Below are 22,332 nucleotides of genomic sequence, written 5' to 3' on the forward strand. Positions count from 1 at the left end.
CCCCTGCACTGAAAGACAGCAAATACAGAATCCTTCCTGTCACTCTAACCATAAAAACAGTTCTTGGTCAACTGGATGGATTTCACATTTCATACCAAGTGTTCAAAGCTCAGAAAAAATTCACAAGAAATTAACTTAGCTAACTTTGTACTATGTGGAGGTAAGATGCTCAGGTAGTAAATGGTTGAATTTCTACCTTATGACCGAATTTTAGAAAATTTGCTCAATACCTTTGTGTATATACAGATCAACTGGGTTCTTCCAATAGAAAAAAAAAATATTTTTAATTCTGTCAATCCACAGTGGAACTTCCAGACCTGCTAACATAAAATCCAACTCTTTGGATGTACTTATTTATGCTTTAAAACATAAATGCTAAATGTTTTGGGAACAGATTGTTATATTTTACGGAAAACCATGGCTTCTTGCCTGGCTTGCTCCAAGCTGCTCCGCAGCCACTTCTCTTACGGCCTGACCAGGGGGACGAAAGACAGGAACACTTCAGAGTTTCATGAAGCAGCTTCCCGTTTACTCAAATAACACCCTCAATATATAAGCAGTCTCATGCATAAGCAATTGTAACCAGATATGTCCATCCAATCCTGTTAAAGGTCAAGGGATCACTCCCTCAAGCATACATGTAAAGTATATCTGTCCACAAGCTAGGCGGCTGAACTGATTATCATGCAGCCAATTGTTCACACTTCCTGACATTCTCCATGCATAATCAGGACACCATTTGCTCTCTGCCAGTCGCCATCTTTAGATGCACATGGCGTAACCCTGGGCCTCGGGTTTCGCCCGCCACAATATTTTACACAATGAATTCCCTTCTAATTCTCTATAAATTTTGTTGTTGTCAACTTGAATAGTAAATCGAAGATTTTTCTCTGTCATTACTCTGTAGAGCATTTGGAAATCTAACACTGTTTGTTACAAAGACCATATTTTTAAAAAGCTCTGGAATTTAATTTTTTTTTCTCCAAATTCCTGCTTTAATAAGGACTTGTTTATTTTGAGAAAAAAGGTCCCAAATGTCAGGCTGTGTGGCGGGCGAAGCCCGGGGTGGTGCCACAAAGTCCAAGCTAAGATGGCGGCTGGCCAGTGGGCATGTAGTTTGTCTCTCGCTGTAAACAGGAAGATGAGCACACTGGCTGTCCCTGTCAGACCATGCCTAAGCTACCGATAGTAATATTCCAAGACTTACATCCCCTTGGCAACAAGCTTCTGATTGGTTTGTTAACTGTATATAAGTGAGTGTTCTTCCTGTAATAAAGGTCTTTCCGTCCAAGCAAGTAGAGTGTGGTGCATGTTTCACTTTATGCCCCACTGGCAGGCGACAAGGCTGTTCACAAAAATAACCCACAGTATCAACTTTAGAAAACAAATGAAGACCATTACACTAATTATTCTTCTAGAGGATGCATTTAATATACCAACTCTCATTCACAAAAATACATTGTTACATTTGTGTTGAATAGCCTCACACTGGACTATTATATGGAGGATAACACACATACCTCTAACTCAAAGCTGCTCTCAGGTGCTACAACTAAATGAATTGCCTTTGCATTTAGGGAAGCAACTACTGAAATCATGTATAAATGGAAAGAACTGTACTCTGCATAACAAGAGATTATTTTGGAGACAGTTGATAAAAACCATACATCCTTTTTATTGTTAAGTCATAAACAGGTATCAAAATTAAAAGCAAAATTACAGGGTAAGACAACTACTAGGAGCGTCAAAGGAAGTGAAAATGGGACTATGCCCAGGGCAATATGAATTAACGAACATAGGAAGGACAAAGATAGGGAGAACAGTGAGCATGTGCTGAAGATACTAGGGAGAGGATCTGGTGAAATTTTGATCATAGACAAGCACCTCGGTAAAGAAGTAATGGGATAAGATTTCTGAACCCCACTCTGTGCTTAAGCGTCACCTCTCCTTCCTCTGCCTCTTTTTCATCATCCTTGATCAACTCCAGGTGGTCATCCCCTGCCTTCATTATCCTCATCATCAGGGGTCCCCCTCCTCAGCAGAGTCATCTGCACCCCCTCAGATTCCGTCTTCACACGAGTCTCATCTTTCTTCAGTGAGATGCTGCTCTGCTCCTCTTCTGATTTATTGTTCTTCACGTGTGCTTGTTTGCTCTGCTCCTTTTCAATCTTTTCCAGGTTTTCCAGAAGAGAATTCACTTTTTGTTTTATTTGGGTCAGCTCCTTCTTAATGGCCTGAAGGTCATCTCCTTTCAACTTTCCAGACTTGGAAGAAGATCCCCCTGTCCACTCTTAGAATTGAAACCACTTTTGCCCCTTCGGGAGGTGTTTCCTGATACACGCTGGTGTCTAGAGGGCACTACAGCCCTACCAACGGGAGGAGGAGGAACACGTGCTGGGTAACTGTACATTCTGTCATAATAATCATGTTGAAAATCATAGTCCAAGTCAAAAGAGGAGCTGAGTAGAGGGGACGGAGAAGGGTGTTCTGGTAATGACCCGTACATCTCCGCTGCAGATCGTTTCACACCTACTTTTCCTCTGTTCATTTTTGGCTCTGCAGCCAGATTAATATCTAAAACCTGGCCAGCAATCATTCTGCCATCCTCTCCTGCTACAGCAGCCTGGCGTTTCTCTCATTAACATACTGGACGAAGGCAAAGCCCTTATGGACAGAGCAACCCACAATTTTGCCACACTTCAAGAAGATTGCCTCCTCATCAGACTTTTTGACCACCAGAGTGTTGAGATTCCCAATGAATACATGGGAATTCATGGGGCGTGGATCAGTCTTATTGGTAACGTTGCTAGCCATCGTGGTTGATAAGGTTCTTCACAAAGGTGCAAGAGTGTAGCTGAAGATCAAAATTCTCACTCAAGCAAAGTGAGATTTGTAACTAACTTATATATTTCAAGTGATTTGTAACCAGGAGGGGGGAGGGAGAAGAGATTTGAGTCTGAATCTCCTACTCTCAGATTCTATGTGAAGAAACCGGCCGCTGCTCGAGGTCAGCAAGGCGCCTTCAACCACTCAGTCTTCATCTCTTCACAAAAACTGGCATTACATTTTAGGCCTTGTTGAAAAGTCAACATATAACATTGATGATGAAAAATTGGCATTTATTTCTTCATCATTTTCTCAACTTATAATGGATTTGCTTAAGGTACTTAGCAATATTAACACTTCCATTATTCAACTCACATTGAGTAAAAGTCAGTGTGAAATTTCATTTCTTATTTAATGGATAAAATTAAAAGTAATCTGGTTATTTTCATGAGAAAGGAATCCAATATAGAGAATGGAAAACTTTGTAATTATTGGAATTGGAGAATCTGGCACCTGGATACAGGTGTGAGCACAGTTGAGTTCTAGGATCCAAGCTGTGCATGGAATAGAGATGAAGAAGCTGGACTCAGAAGAAAGCCCTCATGTCTGCTTCTTGAAATTCTTCCTTGCCATGGTTTTGTATAATTTAACTTTCTCTAAAATTTAAAGTTTTGTTTTCCAGATTTAATCCTTGTAGCATTTGAATTTTCCAATACAATATGAGGTGAAAATACACTTTCTTTCTTATAAAATCATTTAATTTTTCCAGCAATTTTACTGAATAATCAGTTTCCCACTACCCTGAAATGTCACCCTTCCATACATAAAAATATGTGTCAAGTCTTCTCATTCTTAGTTTTTCTGTTTTTGTTCATTTAGTTTGTCTTTGTGAGCCAATACTATAGTACCTACATTGCTGCAAAATTTCATTTACTATTTCTGTGTATAAATCACCACAATATTTGATTGTGGCCTATACCAACAATCACCCTATTACTCTACCAGATGACATCTATGGGTCAGGAATTTGTGAGCAGCTTAGCTGGGCACTCTGGCTACAGAAAGCTCAGCATATTGAGTCAGAAATTGGTAGGTGCTGCTTATTTAAAAGGAACTTACATGTATATCTTGAACAGTGGGAGGCTCAAATAACTGGTACTCTCCTTGGTCATCTCTCTCTCTCTTTTTTTTTTTTTTAACATGATTTCCATGTGCTCTCTCAAGCATGCCAACTTCAACTTGATGGAACTTTGCTTTTGGTGACTCAGAGGCCTAAAGGGAATGATTCCCAAGAGCTCTGGATTTGATCTCTTTAGGAATCAATCTTTCTTAATTTTAGCATATTGTCTTATGTGAAGAGGCTAAAAAATGAAAAGTAGCTTTATATTTTAAGTCAAACAAGCACTGCTGCCTTAATTTTTCATTGTTCTTTTTTAGCATGCTTCAGTTTCTTCTTGAATAAGTAATTTCCAAATAGTATCATATTCATAAAAGCTGTATCAAAGTTTAAGTTTTATTTATTTTTCTTTTCCTAATGCTTAGATGAAAATCTTCAGTACAATCTGAAATTTGTAGTTCCCTTTGTATAGTATATTTTAGCAATTGTATATTTAGCAATTGTATAGTATATTTTAGCAATATTAATTCTTCCAATGTATGAACATCAGATGTCTTTCCATATTTTTGAAAATCCTCTTCAATTTATTCAGTCAATATTTTAAAGTTTTCACTTGTAGAGATTTTTTCAACTTCTTTATTAACTTTATTCCTAGATATTTATTTGATTTGTGTAGCTATTGTTAATGAGATCACTTCTGACCTCATAGCATGCATTTGGTAGTCTTGTTTTGCTTGAGAAACCTATTATGCTGGAAGTAAGAATTTTTTTTGATTTTTTTTAGGTAATTCATCAGGAGTGCCTATAGTTGGTTCTTTTTTTTTTTTTTTTTTCTATTTAGTGAACCTATATGTTTTATTACAGGAAATCAATCCATTTACATTTAGGATTGTTATTAACGGATAATATGCTATCTTATCATCTTACTATTTTTTTTCTTTTTATTTTACATAATTTTGTTCCCCTTCTTTCTTATTGTCTTTGTGGTTTATTGGGTTTCTGTAGTGATTAAATTTGATTCATTTCTTTTTCTTATTTGTGTATCTGCCTGGAAGTGAGTTTTATAATTTTGTTTATTTTAATGATCAAAAGGTAGTTATTACCCTTTTGCTTTCAAACGTAGTACCCTCTGAAGAATTTAAAGGCAGTCTAATAGTGATGGATTTCCTCAAACTTTGCTTCCCTAGGAAAGTCTTAATTCCATGTTATTCCTGAGGGATATTTTTCTGTGAATGGTATTCTACGCTTGCTTTGCTTTCTTTTGGCACTTTAAATTATCATCTTATTCTCTTATGGCCTGTGGATTTGATCTATGAAATTTGCTGTTTGTGTAATGTAATTTCCTTTTTATGTGACTCAACACTTTTCTCTTGCTGCTTTTCAAATTCTTTCTTTGTTTTTGACATATGACAACGTGATTACAATGTACCTGAAAGAGGACCTTTTTACTTTGAGTCCATTTGGCACCTTTGAATTTTCTGAATCTAGATGATTGTATCTGTCCCAAGACTTAAGATATTTTCACTATTATTTGATCAAATAGGGTTCCTAGGATTTTTCCCATCTTTCTCCCTGCATTCTTCATTTAGTGATCCAATAATTAAATATGTGTTTCCTTAGTAAAATTCCATATATCTTATATTCTTTCTTTGTTCATTTTCCTTTTTCCTTCTTTTTAAATTTTATCTTGCTAAGTTATTTAAAAGGACATCTCTTCAAGTTGCAAAATTCTTCAGCTTCATTCGGTCCACTAATGAAACTCTCAATTGTATTTTTTATTTTATTCACTGAGCTCTTCATTTCCATGATTTGCTTGGTTCTTTGTAATTATACCTGTGGCTTATTTTTTAATTTCTAATATGGATCCTGAGTTGCTTTCCTCATTTCATTGAGTTGATTAGCTCTACTCTTTTGAATCACATTAAGTTCTCTTAAAATATTTTAATTCCTTTTCAGGAGTTTCATATTTCCCTTTTTTCAATATCAGTTACTTGAGATTATTTTCCTCTATATGTGTCATGTTTTTAAATATTTCTTTGTCCCTACATGATATCTGTTCATTTAGTATAATAATAATGTTTCCAATTTTATGGAGTATCTTTCATAGTGAAATGATTTTTCCTATTCTGTCCTTTTGCTTCGGCAGTATGATTGCAGTATTATAATCTTTGTGTGATGTTTTTCAGCATTAATCAACATTTGTAGTATCTGTAAGTGCTTTAGTGGGATAGACTTTAGGTGTCTGTAAAGGCAGTTATGCATCTTTGCAAGTGGTGGGGTCACTGCATGGGCCAGTTTGAGACCCTGTGAGACATGTACTGTGCACAGCATGGTCACTGGTGCTGGAGGGTGTGTTGCTTAAATCATGGGTCACTGAGTGGACTGTTCCCCATGTTGAATTTTGGAGTGTGGCAGTAGCAAGGTCAGTCCTCAGGTCTTAAGGTCATGTACTATGCTGAGGGGATCACCAATCACGAGGTTTAGGACACCAGATTTGAAGTTCTAATGTACCACCATGTTAATGTCCAATTTGGGGATTGTTCTTTTCTTCTTGGGTCTTGGTTTTGTCTTATGCAAAATGAAAATAAACAACTGTAATTATCTCCAAACACATTGAAATTTTAATATTATTATTTGTTTACCTATCTATAGGTTATAATCTGACCTCAATAATATTTTATTGTTAATTTATAGGTCAATGTCTGATCTTTATAGACTTGAATTCTCATAAAACTCTTGCTATGATATAATATGAAGCCTAGCATTATTTGTTTAAGATGAAGCCAAGTCCAGTAATTTCAGAGATTTTCCATTTTAGAGATGTTTTAAATCAGGCAGACAGCATAGTGCAAATAAAGAGAAGAAATTAAGTGCAGGTCTATGATTTATTAGTTACAGAATCCTGAGATAATAAATTATTCTAAGCCATAGCTTTTCTTCAATTAGAATAATGTATTTCATTTCAAAGTTGTCTTGTAATTGATATGAAAGTGGCTTAAAAATAATCGTATAACCTGTATAAATTTTCTTTTAATAGTGAACGTAGGACAGAAGAATAATTTGCTATTAACTGACTTAGAAAAAAAAGTAAATGAGTTGGTGATTCTAAATTCTCCTGAGAGTGTACATGAGAAATTCACAAAGATACTGAGAAGTTGACGTATTTTAAATTACCCAGAGGTTTTTAAACTCAGTTTTTAATGCTTCCATCGTTTGATTAAGAAACAGTCTTCTTAAAGCTGTGTGAAAGGCGATGTTGAAGAAGGATAATGCTATTCAGGTAAGTTGTTACTTGGGAACTATTATGGGACCAAGTCAAAGTGAGGGCTGAGGCCAGGCAGACCTGAACTCTGCCTTCAGATCTGCTCCTCGATAACTCCGTGCCCTGAGCACAGGCTTGCCCCTCCAAGTCCCAATTTTCCTATCCGTGAAGTAGAAGGAGTAAACATCCTGCCCACAAATAGCTCTTTTAAAAACATACTAAATAAAACAATTCATGTTAAGTGCTTTGCACAGTGCTTGCATAAATGAAGCAATTAGTATTCATTTTTGATTACATATACAATGATCATGCTTAACCTTGACAACAGGATTTTATACTTCTCCAACTTATTCACATAACTTGCCAGGGAAGTAAACAAAATTTCCTCATTTCTTAAATTTCTCAGAACTTGTTGTATTTATGAGGCCACAAGAAAGGAGGGTAAAGAGAAGATGAGAAATAACTATAGAAAAAAAAATCATTCAGAAGTATGTTAAAATTTCTTTAAAATCATCTTTCCTAAAATAAGAATAACATGTTGTACTACAGAAGAATATTAAATAAGACAAATAAAAAATATTAAAATGTCTCAGTTTTTAGCAAACTATAACATAGCAGGACTATTTTAATGTATTTATTTTCTGTTTTTGCAATGCTTAACTTTTATAATTGAATCTTTCTTTTCCAAAAAAGGACAAATTTTAATAAAATATGAATGATTGTATTTGTATTAAGGAAAAATTCTTGAAGAATTCTTTTTATTTCCATAAGGCAAAAGAATGACTTTTTAAAAACTCACTAGAACAACATAGCATTTGCACAAATTGAATGATTAGAGCTTTTCCTTCTTGACATAATATGTAGTTTGTTTCCTAATAAGAGATGGTTGCTTGGAAAGCTCCTCTTGGTTGTCAGTGTGTTGTGTGTGAGGAAGTTAGTGAAAACATCACAGCTGATGAGGATGTGCTTCTGGCATCACTGTTGAAAGCAGTCAAATCCATGGACTTCTTTCTCCCGCCGGAGTTTTACTTAATAAAACGTAGAAAATGATTGTAGCTTCAGTTTTCCAGATTATTATTTTCTTTACCTGAGAAATAAATCACTTGCTTTTGAAGAGAGAAACACTTCTTTCCCTCTACCAGGTCATAAAAATAGAGTGTATTTATATTTTTCACTGCTGTGTTTCTATGAGACAGTAGATAATTAAAAGATTAGGCAGAAAGAACAGTATTCTCTATTTTCCCTGTTTTACTTTATTGCATTAAAAAAACCCTCAAAGCATTTCAAGTTGATGGAGAGCTGTGAATGAGTAGAAATTAATTTTTTGTTTGTTTTGTTTTGCTTTGTTTCTGTTTTGTTGTGGAGGGAGGTTGCTGAGCAATAAAGTAGAAAAGATGGGTTTAAAGGGAAGATTGTCAGTGAACATCAACTTTTGTAAAGTAAATATGTTATTGCATAAATTATATTTGACACTCATTTTAAAAATGTAATCATGTCAAAGTTTGTGTGTGTTTGTGTGTTAAATAGCTTACTAACATTCATTTTGATTAAGAAGGAAAAATTCATGATCCATGTTGGGTGGTCAAAGCCATGCAGAAAAATGATAGACAAGTGAGTTACTCTTTGAGATAATTCATTGTTTTGGGTAACATGTATCAATGTACCTCATAAAAATAACACTGTAATTTTAGAAGTTGTGGCCACAGGTCATCCATTTTCACAGTAAGTTGTGATATCCTATGCTTCTAAAAAGTGCAATACAAGTTAAAACAGCTGATGTTGGCACTGCCTACTTTGAGCCAGTAAGTGAGCTAATCTCCCTTTAATTAAGGTTACTCCCATTAGCTTCACTTTACAGAAAATATTTAAGGATTTGAGGGATTAAACACATTTCACAGAATGACTTTAACCATTTATTTCAATGTCAGGTTGGACTACAGCCTGTTAAGCAAAGGGAGCAACTTCCATTCTGTCTCTAAGACTCATTTCACATATTAAATCAGGATAAAATGGCATCTGACTCAATGTGGAGGTAAGGATTGAAGGTGTCAGGAACTTGATAAGCCCTCATGCATGTTGGCTCTGTGAGTTGTGGCTTCTGCACATGAAATTTCTCAATAAATGGCCTTGTTTTATTTAGGGGATATGGTGAATAACTGGAGTGAAGTTTACACTCTTTTTCCTTTTGATTCCCATGTCAAGAAATTCTACTAGATCTAGTTTCATATTACAACTCTTTCCAACTTTTCCAGCTTAGTATTCACCCTTTTCCATCCTGGTCCAGATCCCAGTCACCTTTCAGCTGAATCCTACTAGCCTCCCTGCATTCTTCATTCAGCGGTCAGAGGATCCCACTGACATCTAAGTTACATCACGTGGAGCAAAACCACCCACTGCTGTGCTTGTCACTGAAAGCCATGCTCCTTACAATAACCTTCAAAGCCTGGGAGAGCTGCCCTCAGCCCCCATCCATGGCCCTGGATCAGGTACTGAGCCTGACCCTCCTTGGGATTGCCCTTGCTGATGCTTCTGTAGGGAGCCATTGTCTAGATACCTTCGTGGCTCTTTCCTTACATCCTTCCAGTCTGGTTATGTATTCCTTTCCATGAAGCTTCCTCTGGAAATGGCTTCTCTTCTCAGACTCCATGCTTCATTTCGCTTTCTTTTTCTGATAGCAGGTGTTATAGTCTGACAGACTCTATCATTCCTTGTCTTCATTTGTCATCCTCTCTCTCTCTCTCTACCAGGACATAAAAATAGAGTGCATTTCTATTTTCACTGCTACATTTCTATGGACACACAATAGATAGTTAAAAATTTTGGAAATGGCCATAAAGTGGAATTATTAAACAGACCTGAAACATATTGCACTGAGGCAGCCCTTCCCCTCCACATACACATGCCTCTCTGGGTGGGGAGGGGTGGAGTTGGGAGGTTCACAAAAATGTTCTTTAATAGCATTTTTATGTCCATTTGACGTTAAATGAAAATATCCCAAATATAGTAAAACAGAAGAATTCATAGTGAAATACACAGAATAAGAATAAGGATTTAAAAAATGTCATTGAACTTTCATAAGTAATTTTAATACCTAAAGAAAAAGAATTTTTAAAAAGCAGCAGTCATGACTTGATGAAAATGTAAACAAACACATGACAAGACTTTATTTTGCTCATTAGTGATGGAACTAGAAAATTATCATTAGTGTAAAGAAAAATGCAATGTATCACACATTGTTTAATCAGGGATTTGTAATGAATTCAGAAATAAATGAAAATGCTTTATGTGCAATACTCAGGAAACTTGAACTTCCATCAGACAGCATTTGATTTATTTCAACAAGAATTACTTGGATCATTAGCAGTTCTGTACAACTTAAAGAATTTGTAAAATAGCTTCGGGCAGTGAAAGACAAAAACTCCTCAGAGTCCTGGACTCCATGGCTAAAAAGTGCTTCGGAGTGCACGTAAATTATATTACATTTTGCTTTCACCAGAAAGTCTGAATGTTGCCTTCAAAGTCTTTCCTGACAAAAGGTAAATTTAATTTTCAGCCATGCCATAAAAGAAGAGTAAATGACTCCTGAATAAAACACATTTTCAGGAAAGCAAAATGATTTTCTCATTCTTTTGAAAACAAAAAATATAAACTTTTTGCATCCATTGTAGTCCATAAAACAAAGTATAATAATCAAGTGGAACATTAAAAAGTTTATCAAGATTACTTATCAAGTACAATTCCTAGATTTATACATGATGATAGAATGCATTTTAAAAAATCACACATAAATGGAGTATAATTTCTTATTTTTCTGATTATGCGTATTGTGGGATCACATTGGTCACGCAGTCATACTAAGCTACATGAGGATAAATGTCAGTTTCACTCTACCATCCTTCCTACCCCCATATCCTTCCCCTCCCTTCACTCCTTCTACCTAATGTAAAGTAACTCTGTTCTTCCCTAGTGCCGTGCACCCCTATTGTGTGTTAGCATCCAACATATCAGAGAAAAAGTTCAGACTTTGATTTTTGACTTATTTCACTTAGCATGATAGTCTTCAAAATTCCATCCATAACTAATCAGAACAAATACCAAAAATTAAAAGAAACTAATCAGGGATAAGGAATAGGGTAGTAATAATAGGCAACCAGTTACACACATTAAACAAACAATCCTGAGAGAGCTAGATGAAGGCGACTATGAGCACCCCAAACTGGAGATGTCATAACATCTGCCCCCCGAAAGTGCTGCTGTCTTGGTGAAAGTAACCATCATTCAAACCATGGAAGGGAGACAGGCAAACAGATCCCTTGGCGTCCTTCCCTTTCCACCTGGCCTTTAGCCTTCAGCTGACTCTACATGTTGGCCAGAAGTAAGGTCACTGTTGAAACTGGATGTGGAACACAGCCACCCAAGGTGGAGAAGAATGAGAGGAGATCTGGATTGATGAAAGGAGCATAGGATCATGAGCTCTCCTGTTTGGAGTCAGCAAGGGAAAAAATAAGACAGAAGAAATAAGTAAAGAGTCCTTCAACTTATTTGTTCATTTGATCAATATTTACTGAATACTTCTTTGAGTCAGACATTGAACCAAATATTGCAATAAAAAATAAACAAGTTATAAACAGCCTATGTTCTCTGTAGTTTATTTAAGTTTCTAAATAGAAGGGGCTGGATTAACTGTAGTGATCAAGTGTACAGAATTATACAGAGAGGTTTTAAAAACTCTTCTAAATTTTGACTTGAACTGAGAAGAAATTGGGTTTATTACCACGGCAGGATCCCTATGCCTAAATGTCCTCCAGCAAAGGTCTAGTGACCACCTGTCAGAATGCTGTTGTAAAGGGGCTTTCAGCATCCTTGTTATAAGAAGCTGAATTAGACACCTGCAGAGGCTTAATATAGCTATTTTACAAAATCACAAAAGTCGGTTTGTTCTTCTTTTCCAGCATACATGAAGAAAATACCTTATATTCTTAAGACAAAATTCAGATATATTGCTCATCATATTTGCTATCTTAAGAATATTGTCTTTCACAGGTTAATCCACAACTTCTGAATTCATCACCAACACAGTAAAGAAAGAAACTGGAATGAATGTTACTGAATTTATCCTGCTGGGACTGACACAGAAACCCCCAGATGCAGAAGATCCTATTTCCTGGTGTTACTTATCACCTAGCATGTCACGGTCACAGGAAACCTGCTCATTGTGGTTACTGTCCTCTGCAGCCAGACCTGGCACTCTCCCCATGTATTTCTTCCTGGCTTTCCTGTCTTGTTAGATGCATGCTATTCCTCTTCCATAATTCCTAAAATTCTAGCCTAATTTTTTTTTTTTTCTGAGACCAAAAGCTATCTCATTCAATGGCTGAATGATGCAGCTTTTTCTTGAACATTTCTTAGGAGGTTCAGAGATCGTCCTTCTTGTGGTCATGGCCTATGACCGCTATGTGGCCATCTGTAGACCTCTGCACTACGTGACCATGATGAGCCACCGCATGTGCTGCCTGCTGGTGGGCCTGTGCTGGTGGTGGATTTTCTCCACTCTTTTGGGCAGATTCTAGTTACTTTCTGGCTGCCATCCTGTGGCCCCAACACACTGGATCACTTCATGTGTGACATTTTCCCCCTGATACAGCTTGCCTGCACTGGACACTTTCCTCCTTGGTCTCTTGGTTGCTGCCAATGGAGGGGTGATTGCCATGATCACCTTTGTGATGTTGCTGGTGTCCTATGTGGTCCTCCTGTGCTCCTTGAGGACTCACATCTCTGTGGGGAAGAAAGAAGGCCCTTCTACCTGTGGCTCCCACATCACAGTTGAATTGTCTTCTTCTTTGTGCTGTGTATTTTTATGTACATGTCGACCAGTAGCTACATTTCCCATGGATAAAGCAGTAACTGTATTTATACCCTTGTCACTCCCATGTTAAATCCTGTTATCTACTACAGTGAGGAATGCAGAGGTAAAAATGCCATTAGAATGTTACTTAACAGGATTGCGATTCCAGACAATAAATGATCCAACATGGATATTTTATCTCTGTCATGACCTTTGCAATTTTTATATTTTATCCAGTAATCCATCTTATCATCATGGGGGCATACATTTCCAAGACCTGGATTGGATGACTAAAACCAGGGGTATTACTAAACTCCTATAAATATAGTATGTTTTTTTCTTATACCAATATGTGATGATAAACTTCATTTATAAGTTCAGCCCCAGGTTAACAACTGATAACAAAATAAAACAATTATAACATGTAATGAAATTTTGTACTTTGGGATTATTATTGAGATAAGTGTTTGAAATAAGATCTATGATACCTACCATAACAGTCTGTCTGATAACCTAGACACATACAAAATGACTAACGGGTGGGTAGTGCATAATAGATGTGAATATGCTGGACAAAGAGGATATTCATGTCCCACAGATGGGATGATGTGAAATTTCTTCATACCAAGGATGGCTTTTAATTTAAAATTTATGACTTATTTTTGGAATTTAAACTATGAACATGGTTTACCATGGAATGAATACATGAAAATTGCTACTTTAAACCTTTCTCACACTTGTGGATTTACTGTCAAAACACTTTCACAAAGTAAATGTTATCATCATATTCATGTTTTATAGATGGAGAAAAATGCAGTTCAAGAAGTTTCATTAAATAGTTCAATGTCAGAGACAGACCTAGTGTTCAGATGTGCATTCTTTTAGGTCCAAAATCAATGTTCTTTCAAATATATCAAAGGGCATTAGAAAAAGGAAAGTGTTTGCATTAGAGCCTCTCTTGACTTGTAATGAGTTGAAAATTTTTCCATTACAAATTCTGATCTGCACAACTGTTGAATATATAATCAATTGGTTTGAGAAAGGTGTACTGCTTACTGGCATTTAAGACATTGTGAAACAAGGACACAGGATTAGACCTTGGAATACCTTGATATATCTGGTTTTAAATTTATATTTCATTTGGTTGCACTGAGTAAATATTGACAGTGATTATAAAAATGAGTTTTTTGTAAACCTGTGTGAAAATTTTTAAATGTCCTCATGGTCACAATGAACTTATAAAATTGAAATCTATTGTTCTATATTACAGAGAAAAGGATCAGAAAAGTTAAATAACTAAATCATACAACACATACATTCACCTCAATTCAAATATTCTTAATACATATCCTGTGGTATTTTCCATATATAGAATTCCCTTGGGCTAGTGTTTAATTAAAATTGGCATAAAATATTTTTACATATGTCATAAGAAGTGCCAATTTATTAGGTTAAAAATCATCAGTGGTAACAAAATTCTGATTTTTTTCAAAAGCACACCACACAACTATTCCACTGTTAAAAAGTTGTTTTTATATTTAGTTCCTTGAATCTGGAATCCTTTTTGACAATTACTTTAGGAGATGGCTTATAATCATATAGAAAGAAAAAAAACAAAATTCTACAGTTGACCAAAGAAAATACTTCTCAGCTAACCAGCTCAGCTTACTTAAAAGTCTTTGTTGGGAATAACTTTCAGGTCTTTTAGAAACTGCAGTCTGTGACCACAGTATAAATACAAATGTCATGCTTATAGATGAGTCTAAGCTGCCACTTTGGATAGAGTGTCTACTTCACAGCTACCACATGTTTTGTTTAAGGAATCAGTGGACTGTTATGTAACAATATTTAGCAAGCATATATTGATTGCAAGAACTTCCTGGAGAATAAGAACGCAGGCTTCAGCACCAGGAAGCCTGGGTCTACCTCTCACTGAGTCATCATCTCATTCCATGACCTTAAATAGCTCATACTATTTCTACAAGCAGGTTACTTAGGAATTTAGAAGGTGTATAAGTGATTCTGTCTATGTTGATATGTTTATTACCTTAATTATTGGTTTATTCTACTTTATTAGAAAAGTCAAACTGGAAGGTTTTTGAGAGATTATATATGATAGATGAATGATTGGCCATGTTTCTAAACTTTTTCATTTTGGAGCAGTTAGGAGTGTCTTCCTGGGACAAAAGGGGTTTTGAATTGGACTAAGGCAATATGAGCCCTGCATGTGGTGTTTTGTTGCCCTGAGGAGTGTTCCTCTGCCTATGAAAGGTCGTGAAAATGTCTGTAAGGCTTCCAGGTAGGTGGGTATGTGGTTTTTGTTGTCATGAACCTGTCAAATGTCATGCTAACATGATGACTGCCTTCCTACCGACTGCACGATCTGAACCATACTTAATTTCTCCATTTTTCTTTCTGGTTTGCATTATGTTTGAAATATCTGTGGTGCTGTCCCTTCAGAGTTTTGTATATTCACTCCTTGGATTTTCTTCTGGAATCAGACTTTCCCTTATAGCTCTAGGAAATCCTCTATTAAAAAGTTCCCTTCTTGTACAATGCTCACTGATCTGGACCTAACTCCATAGACTCTGCCTATCTCCAGTTCACAGAATTCTATGCTCTGGGGAGTCAACTAGACAGCAGTGGGGAATCCAAAATATTCTCTACACATCAGTCTTTTCAGTAGAGGATGGTGAATGATGAATGGGCTGTGAATAATGGGTTTTAATCTTTATTAGATTGGGCATGACAAACTTAATATGTGCTCCTTCTCCATTCTGAGATTGTGCTTTTATTCCAGAACTGAAGGAAAAATTGAAGAACTTTTCACAAATGAAACTTTAGCAAAATGCATATTCATTATAGTTATTTGCACAGTTCCAATCCCTCATTCAAATTTCTTTGTCACCTTCTATCACAAATGTAATAGCACTATAATAATTCAAATATCTGGTCAAACTAGGCTTGATCATTTGGTTTAGTTTTCTGAAACTGTTTTTCTACCCTGATACACACTGCTCACAGTGATGACATTGCCAATTCAGAGGTATGTACAATTTATTTTTCTTATTTTAGAAAATATATTTGAACATGGATGAGTGAATATAGTTCTATAGGAATATTCCTGCTTTTAATTTAATTCAGTTTGTTCTTAAAAATAATTTTGAATATTAGTGATGATTCTGGCCTCACGATTGGTGGCAGCATAAAAGTGTTATCACACATTAGTTGCAAAGCAAACCAATAAAAATAAAGACCCTGGCCCAATACTTTGTGTTACCTTGAGAGGTGATGTTTTGATTCCCTGACTTAGTTTCCATGCTATTAGGCAGCATGCTTTTTGTCCATTCCAGAGGGATTTAATTAGATTAAATTTAAATGGTTGAAAAAATGTATTTTATAAGTCTAAATGTAATTTGGAATGCTATTATTTTCATTATAACATTAATCTAGTTCCAGAGTTGGCATGAGAAATGACTGCTTTGAAGAAACTATGAATTGACCTGCTGTGAAGTGCTGTTCTTATGACATGGGTCACAGGTCTGGGAGTGTAGCTCAGTAGTAGAGCCCTTGTCTAGCATGTTCAAAGCTGGGGTTCCATTCCCAGCACTGCAAAAACAAAAAGTCTAACAATGAAGAATCGTTGATAAAGACAATATTATAATAAAATTTAAGACATCAGAGTTACCTACTCAAATGTTCAATTTATAGCACACGCAAATATTCAAACTATACTAATATACTAAGTTCCTGTATTATCAAATATCCAAATTCTGTAATGGCAGATCATTTTTGTGTGTTTTTCTTGACAGAGGGATTGACTTCGGTGGATTTAAGAAAAAGTTAACAATTAAACATGAGTGCTGTGAAAGTCCTCTAATGTTCAGTTAAGGTGAAATAATTGGGTTTTGGCAAGCTCTGCTAATGGAGTGAAACACCCCTGAGGTCTAATTAGCCACAGCTAAGATAGGTCACAGAAAGTGTCTACAAACGGGATATGTGGCAGCTCTTGCTAAGGCTCCAGAGAAAGGCACCATCTAGAGGTGCACTTTTCAATCAACAAGGGCTCACTGCGACTGAGCTATGTGGCATTTTACCCTCACTTTACCTTTTGGTGAGCTAGCACCTGCTTGGGGCCCTGGCCATGGAGCTATGTCAGATAAGATGATAGGTGATAGGTGAGAAATCATGTAATTACAGATTCACAGGATTTAATGCACCTTAAAAATCATATAACAACTCTCATCTCCACCAGGCTGAGTTTTTTAATCTCTTCTTTGGCATGTCCAGTCACCAAGAAAGATTGAGGGGCTGGGGATATGGCTCAGTTGGGAGAGTGCTTGCCTTGCATGAACAAGACCCTGAGTTCAATCCCCAGCACCACCAAAAAAAAAAAAAAAAAAAAAAAAAAAGATTGAGTCAACTATAATCCCCCAATTTAGAAGTAAAAATATTTTGGGTCTTTTTTTCCTTTTAGATGCAAATATGTAAATAATAAGAATTATAGGAATTATAGTAGAAATTAAAATTTGCATTCTAAATTTTACCCATTATTACAACAAAAAATTATGAAATTATACAAATTTTAAATATCTCTGTTAACAACTACCCATTATGGGATGCATTATATTATACTCATAAACTTATCTAACGTTGGACATGCACAGTTTCCAATCTTCCATGGTTTTTGTAATTGTGCTGAATGTGTTTTACCTAAGAATTCTCCATTTCTAAAAATATTTCCCCATATGGTTTATTTCCAGAAAGGTTATTGTGAAGTCAAACAGAAAAGACAAAATGATTTCTGTTTCTTCAGAGTTATTTCTCAGTCACATTTATCATTGATTGTTTCTCATTTTATGTACACCATACTCTTTCAGATCTACCAATTAGACCTCAGAATAGTGGAATACAATGAAAGTGCTCAGTTTCCTTTTCATTTATGTACACAATTTTTTAAAATTAAGAAAGAAAGCATTTATCTGCTTACTTTGAAGGGAAAGAAATGTTTGCTTTTCAGAATACGTTTGATTATATTGTGGTTTTTTTTCTGTTCATTCATTGGGGAATTGATGTCTCCAAATTGGGATGAATTATTATGATCATGCATTTGTATTTATAGGTGTGTGCTGAGGCCTAGTACCTTATTCTATCCATCTGACCATCACTTTCTAGTTCCACATTAAATTTCTTCTTTTAAGAACTTGTAATAAGGTTTTCTTTTGCTTAGTAGATCGTAATAAACGAACTGCTATTCAAAAGGCTCTTTTTGGTTCCAGTTATTGAAATATAAATTTACTGCAAGTAAGTATGTTAAATTATATGTATAACATAATTTTAAAGGAGTCTTTTAAGTAACCAACATTATTAATTATCTTGAAAGTCACTTACCCAATAACATTACATAAAAAGTATGCCAGAAAATGAACTGAATTTTATGTTTGAGAAGTTTATGTTTTTCATAAGTAGATGATGTGGAGAAGCAGATTGGGAAGACAATGGATACTTGAGTTCTTGGTTTATGGCCACGGAAGCTTGTGTATCTCACATATGGAAATGTAGGAAGTCGAGTAAAATTCACTGTGCATTTATTCATTACCTCACAAGTACCTGATGCTGAAGACACTGTGCCAGAGCTGTACTAAGTACACCAAGGAAAGAGACAAGAATAGCATGTTGCTATGGTAGGTGCCAGAGAGGTAAGTCTCCTGTAATTTATGTATATTTCCTATCTTGCGCTGCTCACTGCAGATATGTATTGTACATGTCCTTTCATGGGTAAAGCAGTGGGTTTCAAATGTAAACTTTGGAAGAGAGAATAGCCTTTATCAGTGTGCAGCACTTTACAGCTTACAAATACATCCCAAAGTTATAATTTGTGAATTCAACAGATGCAGAGAGGACTCAAAGGCAGAGGGCACTGGAATTATTAGCAGGATCACATGGAGCTGGAAACAGGGGATCAAGATCTTGTGTGTATAGCCCAGTGTTTTCTCAGTAAATTACACAAAACTGTCAAACCACAGAGGCTATAGGTTGACATGTATCTAACTGAGGAGAGGAAAGCATCATGGAGGAGAGTGAAAAAGAATAACTGAGGCAGTTACTTAGGGTGGGGACTGTGGGCAAGGATATGCGTCCCGCAGTAGCAATGACTGCCACCATCTCCGTACTATGACACTCAGCATGCATACATTTATTACTAGTTTGGCTATCTTCTCTTTATCTTTTTTGCAGGTAAAATCAGGCCCCAGGAAGGCATTACTTCCTGCAAGGATAACTTACTGCCTCCCAATAACGTGACTGAATTTGTTTTCCTGGGGCCTCACACAGAATCCACACCTGCAGAGACTGTTCTTCATCATCTGTTTGTTGATTTTGGTCTTTACTGTGCTGGCAATCTGTTCATCATCATCACCATCTCCCCTCAGTCCCATGCTTTCTGCTCCTATGTACTTCTTTCTCACCTACCCATCCTTCATAGATGCCTCTTACACTTCTGTCCACCACCCCTAAAATGATCGTCGACCTGCTCTACCAGAGGAGGACTATCACTGTGGGTGGCTGTCTGATTCAACTCTTTGTGGGGCACTTCCTGGGAGGCTCAGAGATCATCCTCCTCCTTGTCATGGCCTATGACCATTATGTGGCCATCTGCAAGCCCCTGCACTACATGACTGTCATGAGGCAGGGACTCTACCACCTCCTGGTGGTTGTATCCTGGATTGGAGGGATCCTGCATGCCACTGTGCAAATTCTCTTCATGATCAGCCTGCCCTCCTATGGTCCCAATGTCATTGACCACTTCATGTGTGATCTCTTCCCATTATTGAAACTGGCCTGTAGAGACACCTACAGGCTTGGAATGGTGGTGGCAGCCAACAGTGGAGCCATGTTCTTGCTCATTTTCTCCATGCTTCTCATCTCCTACATCGCCATCCTGAGCTCCCTGAAATCCCAAGGCTCTGAAGGACTGTGTAAAGCACTCTCCACCTGTGGCTCCCACTTCACAGTTGTAGTTCTCTTTTTTGTGCCTTGCATATTCACTTACATGCATCCTGTGGCCACATACCCGGTGGACCAATCGGTGGTTGTGTTCTTTGCAATCCTCACTACCATGCTGAATCCTATAATTTACACAGTGAGAAACACAGAGGTAAAAAGTGCCATGAAGAGCTTGTTGAAGAAAAGAATTATGTAGTCCATTCATCGTGCCAAGTGATGACGACCCCAAATATGGAAGGTCAAACCTACTGCACACACAGTGCAAGAGAAGTAGCACATTTTACAGATCACTGGAAAAACACAAAGGGCTCCCTCAAAAAACTAACATTTATTGGTTACTTAATAGTGGTTAGTTAGACTTTTGCTAGGTGCTTTTGGTAGTGTTTAATGTGTTTTAATAAAGCTGCAATGTTCACATGCAAAGGTTCTGGATCTGGATCTTCAATGGAAAGAACTGCAAATCTTTCGTTTGATGATTCTGGAGTGTGCTTCTCCACAGTTTCAGGGAGACTTTAGTATATTCTTCATACATGGGTTATTTGTGTAAAATTGGCTTTCTACAGAAGGGTTTCTACGAATTGGTCTCAGGACTTAAAAAAAAAAAAAAAACAAGATTTGCTTGGCCTTTTGTGGTAAAGGAAATTCTTAGATCAACATATGAAGTGTTGACAGTTGAAGAGTGAAAGAATCATTGTTGATTTTTTTTAATTTTGCTTTTTTTTGCAACCTGAATACACAAAATAAAGAGACCCATAAAAGGATGAAAGGAACAATTCATATCCTAACAAGAAATGATTCCTGATCTGTCTCTGTTTCTTTTCCTGTCAGAATATGTCAGAATTTTTGAAATTACTCTTAATTTCTTCTTCTTTTCTTAGATATTCTCATGGCTCAGTTTTCTTGAATATCAAGGATTTTTTTTTTTTCTTACCAATACTTTAGGAGGTCATTTGCAGCAACAAGTATAAACATTCTTTTATTTACTCTTACTAAAAAGGTATGAGTTTGTAAAGCTCTTGGATGTGATATGTGTTATAAATATATTTATCTTATATTCAGAAAATATCAGGTCATTCTATGTTACCATAATATCTTTGTAAATCAAAACTTCTGATTTTAACTGTCCAGTTTTGCTTCTTCTAACAAATGTTTCCTTTCTCAGACTCACTGGTCACCTGAAGCTTTTTCTCCTTTAATTTCAACATGCAGTAAATTCAGATGTATAACTCCCATTTTGTTGGGGGCTAGGAGGACTGTATGTTCTGAGTTATGCATGAATGTCTAAAATTCATAAGAAATAGAACCTTTTCCCAATAATGTATAGGCCTGGAAGCTGATGTAGTCAGCCCCTGATCTAGTAAAAATGATCAGTTTTCATTGCTGGTGAAAAATAATTATTTCTACAGACTTCAGACTGAATAATTTGTGATTCACCTTGTCTTATGATAGACAGGAGATAAAGGTAATCCAAGAATAAGGATGGGAAGAGTAGTGAGAAAATTTTCATTTGTACTCCAAATTAAAAGAGAATGTTTGAAGGGGGAAACTAAGGACAAGGGTTATGTCTTTGAGGTTACATCAACTGCTCAGTGGAGGACTGAGTTTAATGAAATTATAAATTTTCAACAGCAAACTTGGAATGTATAGGACTCAAAGGAAAATACCTAAGTAATCCTGGCATCCTCAGTAGATGGTCTTACTGGTTTGTAAATATTTTAGGGACTGTTAAGATGATCCTTGGCATTCATTATTAAGAATCTCTCATGCAGACACTGCATATGATTATATCTAGTGCTTGAAAATAAAATAACCTAAAAAGAAATATGTAGGTTTTCTTCTAAAAGCTTTTAAGAGAAACTACATTGGAAGTTGATATATAAAGATTCTTTAATCTCAATGTTTAATTCAATGAAAATATTAGCCATTATTTAATGAGGAGAGTAAGTGAACTATAGTTAAAGCCAGCTGGGAGGCATGTGCATTGTTAGTTCCTTTTCACATTTTATATCTCTTAATGCAGCAGCAGGTATTATTAGTTCAGACTGAATACATTTTCTACAAGAGAAAATGAGACTCAGTGAGGCTAAGGGAGGCTCCAGATATTCTGGGTTTTACCCTCTCTGCCATTCTTGTCACAACACTTCTTGTTGGTGGCATGCAAAACATCAAAACATGGCCCGGGTCTCTGTCTGTGTTGTGAAGATTTTTCTCAGGTCTCTCTCCTTGTTTATTTTGGGGTTACCTTCCTCCCTTTAGCTCTGCTTGGCCTCCACTTCC

General features: G+C 36.3%; 3 pseudogenes across 3 annotated transcripts; 2 read left to right on the forward strand and 1 right to left on the reverse strand.

Moving 5' to 3' along the window:
• Positions 1–1,870: 1,870 nt before the first annotated feature.
• Positions 1,871–2,848, reverse strand: LOC306639766 (heterogeneous nuclear ribonucleoproteins C1/C2-like; annotated as a pseudogene). The gene has a single exon. The product of its transcript is annotated as a heterogeneous nuclear ribonucleoproteins C1/C2-like (transcript).
• A 4,348-nt stretch (positions 2,849–7,196) lies between these two features.
• On the forward strand, positions 7,197–13,230 carry LOC306639768 (olfactory receptor 4C46-like; annotated as a pseudogene). The gene is made up of 3 exons: positions 7,197–7,223; positions 10,601–10,671; positions 12,556–13,230. The product of its transcript is annotated as an olfactory receptor 4C46-like (transcript).
• Positions 13,231–15,330: 2,100 nt separating this feature from the next.
• Positions 15,331–20,251, forward strand: LOC306639769 (olfactory receptor 4C3D-like; annotated as a pseudogene). The gene is made up of 2 exons: positions 15,331–15,349; positions 19,288–20,251. The product of its transcript is annotated as an olfactory receptor 4C3D-like (transcript).
• Positions 20,252–22,332: the final 2,081 nt, after the last annotated feature.

The sequence above is a fragment of the Sciurus vulgaris genome (assembly GCF_902686455.1).
Source record: "Sciurus vulgaris genome assembly, chromosome: 11".
Classification (NCBI taxonomy): Eukaryota; Metazoa; Chordata; class Mammalia; order Rodentia; family Sciuridae; genus Sciurus; species Sciurus vulgaris.